At 36.1% G+C, this 7,900-nt stretch overlaps 1 long non-coding RNA gene across 1 annotated transcript in view; it reads right to left on the bottom strand.

The window, feature by feature from the left end:
- Positions 1-7,504, bottom strand: part of LOC122803321 — a 57,317-nt gene extending 49,813 nt beyond the window's left edge. Inside the window, exon 1 of the long non-coding RNA XR_006365107.1 lies at positions 7,321-7,504. This is a non-coding gene — a long non-coding RNA (uncharacterized LOC122803321). The remainder of the gene's footprint in view (positions 1-7,320) is intronic.
- Positions 7,505-7,900: the final 396 nt, after the last annotated feature.

Genomic DNA, 7,900 nt, shown 5'->3' on the forward strand with positions numbered 1-7,900 from the left:
GACTGGGTTTATAATTGGTTTTAACCTCAAAATCTGATGTGTACACTTCCACTCAGGAGAAACGTTTATTCAGAGAGAAGAATCCCCATAAATTTCATTCCATTGTAGGTCAAATATCTACTCTGCAACACCCCAATGAGGCCATCCATTTAAATGTGTTCTATCTCTCACTTGCAGTTAGATTTCTCCTGTGGTGCTGGCAATTGATACAATGTGCTCCAACTTATATACTTAGATAAGTATGTGTTCAAATGCAGCACTCTCTCATTGTATCAGTGTGTACATGACTCTAGTTTTAGGTAGGATTGGCTTAAACAACAGATGTGCTGTGTAAATTTACAGCAGAAGAGAGCTCTGATATCAGTTTCAGTCCCCTTTAACCCAAACATCTGCTTTCCAACACATTGATGAGGTCATCTTTTCAAATGTGCTATATCTCACATTTGAAGTAAGACTTCTGTGGTGTGAGGGGTTAATTCATGATTCGTTAGATTGTGTGCTTAGGTAAGTTTTTGAACCAAGGAATGACTGACTAAAATGAGTGTGTGTAACAATGGTGCTAGTTAAGACTGGCTTACCCAGCAGTCTGAATGTGTACAATTCCACTTCAGATAAACATTTACTCCAGGAAAGGGCTCCCATCAGTTTTATTCACTTTTAGCCCAGACATATGCTTTTCAGTACACAAATAAGGTCATACATTCAAATGTGCTCCATCTCACAGTTATAGTAATACTTCTCCTGAGTCATCAGAAATTGTTGCATGTTCTTTAGCTTGTGGACCTAGGTAGGCAAGTGTTTGAATATGACAATCACTAAGTAGTGTGCATGTGTTTTATACCACAGTTACAGAGATGACTGGAGTGTCCATCACTTGTGGTGTGTACATCTTCATTCAGGCAAAACCTTGACACAAGACGGAGACTTAAACTACTCTTTCACTCATTTTTCATCCACAATGCCTTCAAATATTTTCTGTCTCAGACATGAAGTAAGACTTATTTTCTGACATGTGCAGCTAATACACAGTCATATAGATTGTGGACTCAGATAAATAACTGTTCAAATCCAGCAAGTTTAACATGATGTGTGTGTGAGTTTAGTGACATGAAACATTACATTATATGACATTCCCCTTAAATCATTCTATCTTGTTTAGGTCAGACATAGACATTTCAACACACTGATGAAGTTTTCCCATTCAAGTATGCATCCTGTGACACTTACAGTAAGACTTCTTCTGTGGCTCATACAGTAAATACTGACTTCTATAGTATGTGGACATAGGCAGATTTATAAATCTGGTAATATATATAAATATATCTTCTTCTTCTTCTTTCGGCTTTCCTGCTTAGGGGTCACCACAGTGGATCATCTGTCCACTCATGATTGGCAGTGAGGTTTTACAGTGTCAAGTTGCCAGCCCGGCACCCAACCTTCCACAGAAGGCACACACATGCACACACTCACACCTAGGGCCAATTTAGACTGTTCAATCCACCTACTGCATGTCTTTGGGATGTGGGAGGAAACTGGAGCACTCGGAGGAAACCCATGCAACCACAGAAAGGACATGCAGACTCCGCACAGAAGGCACCCCAGCCGAGAATCAAACCGGAGAACCTCTTGCTGTGAGGTGGCAATGTTAACCGCTGCACCACCATGGCCACCTTATAGATACTCACACACACACACACACACACACACACACACACACACACACACACACACACACACACACACACACACACACACACACACACACACACACACACACAATAACATCGACAGACTGGAACAGCTTACCCCTACAGATGGTGGTATGACTAACAGTCTAACAGTTTTATGAACAGTAGCATGGATAAAGCCTTTTGATACCTCAAAAAAAAATTTGGGATACATGACTAGTCAAAACATTGCTTAGATCAGACTTTGAGGTGTGCCCTTTCTGACACCTGTACCATAAGGTCTTCTGTGGTAGATGCAGATACTACATCACTTTTTAGAGTGTGGACTTAGGCAGGGATTTGAACTTGGTAATGAATGATTGTCAGACACTATTGACAGGAATAGCTTACCCAAATGATTGTGGTATGGCACACTAACAGAGTTAAGGTTTTTTGAAGACTCAGACTATACTTTTGGGGGGGCATAACCATTACACCACATTATTGATATAATCCCTTCAAGTGTGTGCTTCATGACATGTCACATATGATTATCTCTGTGGAGTTAGTGGTTGATATATAGTTCTATTAACTATGACATCAGGCAAGTGTGAGTCTGGTAAGGTGCAATTTCTGAGTGTAAAAGAGAATGTTTACAGGCAGGATTTGCTTCCCCAAAAGAAATGATGTTTATTATATCACTATATGGAAACATTTACAATAGTGGAGAGAAATAACAACTTTTGTACTCTCTTTAAAAGAAGGCATATACATTGCAACACTATGCCCAAGTTATTTTTTCAAGTGCGTGTTGTATGACAACTGTGGTATGAATTATTGTGTGGCATCATCAGTTAGTGTGCAGGGGAAGAGGAATTTGATGTGCATTGCAAATGTTCGACCCCAGTGGTGTATGCCATTTATTTCTTTGTTTGCAAAGTAGTAGTCAAAAGTAAGAATGGCTTATACATCAGTTCTTGATATGTGTCATGCTGCAAAATATTCACAAAGTGTGATAGGACCTGTGTTGTGATGCTTTGTTATGTCTTTTCTGGTGGGTAGGTGACATTAATACATTCATGTACTTCCTTATGAACATGCCTAGAATGGCATTGTATTAGTTGCAATCTGTTTAGCACAATTAAGTAATCAATGTTATGCAATAGTAATTGTTATTTGCTATTTGTCAAAAACTTCTTAGAATTTGCCTCTGGCAACTTCTCTCTGTGATTATCTGCACAATGGATATAGTGACCCATGAGTGGAGTATATCAACATTTCTACTGGTCAGTGTACTGCTGTTGTATGTGAAATACAAATTTTCAAATGTTCACTTACTATTTGATGTTAATGTTGCACCTCTTTGTGAGTTGTGGTTCTATACTGGCATGCAAGTATTATAAACATATTCAACAAGGCTCACTTCAGGCCAAATTCTGATTTAGATTATGATGGGATTCTATATTCAGAGATGTACTTTGACAGGCGGTACTTAAATGTGCATGTGTGGCAACTTCAGCATGAGGTACACACATAATATGGTGGTTACACTGCCAAAAATGATTTATACTTCAAGCACACTAAAATGAAAAGTGAAATGGTTCTCATGTAGCAGATGTCATTACAAGATACTGCTAGCAGATAAACTTTTTTAGTTTATTTCTTTTAAGGGCTAACTATCCATGTGTGGTCTCCCTATCATAGATAGCTAAGTCATGTCCATAGGCATATGCTAACAATCTTGCACAAATAACCCCAATGTAAATTAACTGCCTCCACATGAGTTCTTGCTTGAATAACTTGCATCTTAATATATGTCATTTTACCATATCTTTCATCTCCCAACTACATACGTGTCTCATCTGTTATTGTTAGAAATCTGTAAAAGTGCATTGAAGCATAACCTTCTGTTTATATGCTGTTCAAAATGACAGTTCTGTTTTTGCAGCATATCCTTCTGCACTGTACTACATAACTGCTTAGGATGTATTAACAGTCTCACTAGCTACAGTCCTAATATGCAGATTGTTGACACAACTGATTGTTTACTCAATGACTACTTGTTTGGGAAGGATTTTATAAGTATGCATTAATCTTCTCAATATATCCCCATTTTTACATGTGTGTACTTTGCCATTACACCTTTATTTTTGTTTCTTTAATACATATAAGGCAAGGAAAAGTTTTTTTATGTATATTCCAGCTCTCTCCCTCTAAATCATTTATAAAATGTGGGGACTTTGTGTAAAAGATGGTTGAATTGCACTTAGTAGTAGTTAATGATAAGAATTCTAATTATAGCCTTCTTTTCGTGTTGAAAAATGCATGATAAAGTCACTCTGATCTCCTTCTGTCAACATTTAATTTTTAAAATTCTACAAAAGTGTTTCTCACAGGCCATAATTATTTCTAGAGTCCTTCCTAATTATGATAAAAGAGTTTGCACATGAATCTATTTACAGATAACCAGTTGCTTGTTAGTCTCCCCTGCCATTTAATTGAGTATTCCATATTGCATTTGCTAGTATTGTGCTATTTACTGACGTGAAGCTTATTTACCATCCTGTATTTATAGTGTGCACTGGAGCACTACTGCACCTCAACAACACTACTAGATTGAGTTCTAGTCATGACAAGTGCTGCTGAAATGTCGGGTTGCTTAGCATCCTGCATATTTGATGAGCACTGCTGCTTGTTGCTCAAAGATGGCCGATTGTACAGCCTCTGGGATGACATGTGCACACTTGTTATTGAATCCCTAATCTATTGTTTCTGACATATGACAATAAATATATATATATATATATATATATATATATATATATATATATATATATATATATATATATGTTTCTGTATTCTTCCACACTCTTCATATTACTCACACAGGTAGGTTTTTTAAGTAATGCCACAAAACCACAAACGGAAGAAATGTTATAAATCATTTAAGAAGCAAAATGGAAAAAAAGTACTGACAGAGAAAGTCTGTCAACAAAATTAATATATATATGCATAATAACTAAATTGTAATATTCTAATCCTATATAACAATAAAGTTAAATACCCGACATTAACATTTATTATTTATTTATTTTATTTGTCTTTTCTTAACTGGGTTAGTCCACTGGGCTGGGGGCCCATTTTCAGTGGAGGACATTAATAAAAGAAAGTCAATTAAAATAAAATTAATACACTTGCACTTGAAATAATTTAACAACAGTTTTAAAAAGAAATAGGAACAGTCTTACCACATTTCAAGAAAAATAGTTTCTTCATGCTAGTGTCCTGGTAGAGACTAATTTGAAGTGTTCATGTTACCGGAATTAATTACTTAGACATAAATACTTTCCTACTTTGAGAATAATGTTCTCAAAGTTTAGGAAACTGTCCCTTTTCTTAGGAAAAGTAAAAACTAAATTTAACTTGTCACGTGTATTACTTGAGTGGCCCTTGAGTGATACATTTTTAGAAATTATATAGAAAGTGGCACTTAATTGTTCTTGTTTAGAATTTAAAAGGTGTGTACATTCATCTTCATTTTATTATATGTGCTATGTAGAGACTTAACTCCTTCTCACATTTTGGAAACTAAGTTACCTAAATAAGTTACCTAAATAAGTTGCACACACTTAGCAGGAATAAACATTACAGGGTCTGCTTGCTTTAACCATCAGTTGTAGCACTTGCTACTGTTGCAAAAAATAGAACTTCCCATTGTACAGGGAAAACCCATCCCATGATGCAACTGCTCTTTACCTTCCAACAGCAAATGGGAATAAGGCAACTTGAAAATGTCTAGGCAGATATTGGCGCTAGTGTTCTGGTAAACCATTTAGTAGGAAGTGCAAATTAAAGACTGACATCTCAAAGTGCTCCTTACCTCTAAGTTGATCATGATGTATCATAATTATACAGCTCTAGTCTATGCATCTGCATCTATTTCCACACTTAAGTTTACCCGTGTAAATGATTGCATGCTATCTGTTTTCTGTAAGGCTGACCTTGCAGTTATAATGCAGGATGTGTTATTATATTGGCTGATAATCTACTGCATGTTCCTCATGTTACTTGGAAAGAATGTGTCCTATCCTACCATTCATACTGTCACAGTGCACCTGTACTGCTCTGCCATTTCCTTATATTTATTGTTATTTTCTCATACCTCCATTGAAGTATTCCCCTCTGACTTCTTGCAGAACAGTCCTTATAAACCCCTTTTTTAATATACTATTTGCCTTACTTAACTATTTTTCACAGCCTAGAATGTTCTTTTTTTCATTCTTTTTACCACTGTGCCTCAGTGATGGAGTCCTTTGAAGCTTCTTTATTTGTCTCCACAATCCATATACATTTTTGCTTGAAATCATCTCACACGTACCTAGAACCGAAAGAACAGACTTTCTGTGACCTCATTCTTTTTTATTCAGAGGCCCTTATCCTCAACAGGTCTCAACATAGAGCCTAGATATCTAGATTTTCATTTCTTATTCACCAGTCCTTAAAGTCAGATGCCATAAAACGTTTTTACAATCAAGGTTCTCATTTTGTTCTGAACACCCAGTACAACTTTTTTTCAGTATAATAAACCCATGCATCCAGAGAGTAACAATCTTGTTATGGTTTCTGTAAGCTGCTGCTTCCTTCAAGTCTATTATTTTCACTTATTCCTCCTGTAGTAATTCAGAGTTCAGCCAAGTTTACAGTCACATTCTGCTGATATGAATTTTAACCATTCAACATCACAGTCATAAAATTTAAACTGAACTCCTCTTAGTCTGACCTCTCTGGCCAAAATACATTTTTTCATGCTCTTGGATCTTAATAAATTATACCGTCTGTTTCACCTATAGTGAACTCTCTACTTTTTTTCTGACATGCCTGATGGATATTGTCTTCCAGTTCTGCAAAGTGCTCACATAATTTGCTGCTTCCCTGCAGACAACCTCCAGGCATTTTGCCTTCTCCCAATACTGCCACTCAACATTTGATTCTGCAATTATCAAATAAAAGTGATCAGGAGTAAAAGGTATAAGAATAAATTAACAATGATGATTTTTGAGAAATTTAAATATTTTCTTGATATAAAAGTTAGCTCCAAGTGGAATATTCTGCTAAAGGAAGTATTAGAGATTTAAATAATTACATGATTTAGGAATACATGTGCCAGGCAGATAAAGGGGAAGCTGCAAGATAAATATCATGCCAAAGGAAGCATTAGTGAAATAAGTAATTGCACAGTTTAGATATGCATGTGACAAACATGACAGACATTTAGAAATGAAAACAACTTGCTTCAAAAAGAGAACAGAGTGAATGGAAGGCCTCACTTAAGCAGATATTATGAATCATGGAAAATGTGCTGATATTACCTCCGTGAGTATCCATCTGTATTTCTGTGATCAGAATCAGACATCCCAGCCCAGCTTGGGGCTTCAAACAATTTCTGCTTCATTTGAATTATGTGACATTTAAATGCAGTACATCGTGTGATCATTTGATATTTTACAAGCAGCATAACAGAAGCATAACAAATTCAGAAACTGAGTTTGATTTTTACAGTTTTGTAATAAAATGTGCATGGCATTATTCATAAATCAGATAGAATTTTAAGCAAACATGAGCAGCTAGACATGTATTTCATTTTTAAACATACCTTTCACCTTTATCGTACAGGGTGTCTGAAGGTCAACTTCAGCAAATTGACCATGATGTGACAAGACAGGAAATGCATGGTAGATGCATCGTCTCTGCTTTTTTACTATTCCTGGGCCTTTTCTGTCTTTGATTGCTCTTGAAGTAAAACTGAATGAAAAAAATTACATACTGAAAGGGCTACAGTGTTTGAGAAACAGAGAATGAGGCATGGATAATCCTGTTGCTATGGAAATACGTATGTGACTGGATTGTTAAATGGACACCTTTCCAATTTTCATAAAAAGGTTTTTTTCAAGAATGTACAAACATCGGCACACTTGTTCAGAGTGAGAAACTTTGCTATGCATACATTCAGCTATATGTATAAATGTGTGTGAGTATGCATGCATATGCATGTGTGTGTGTGTGTGTGTGTGTGTGTGTGTGTGTGTGTGTGTGTGTGTGTGTGTGTGTGTGTGTGTGTGCGTGTGTGTTTGTGCACATAAGAAGTATTCTTTCCTAAAAACATAATGCATCATTGTCTAATTCAGCACTTTATATTTGCAACCAACTAAATCATTAAATTTAATTTCCTTTAA

The sequence above is a fragment of the Protopterus annectens genome, chromosome 5.part1 (genome assembly GCF_019279795.1).
Source record: "Protopterus annectens isolate FY-2018-M chromosome 5.part1, PAN1.0, whole genome shotgun sequence".
NCBI lineage: Eukaryota > Metazoa > Chordata > Ceratodontiformes > Protopteridae > Protopterus > Protopterus annectens.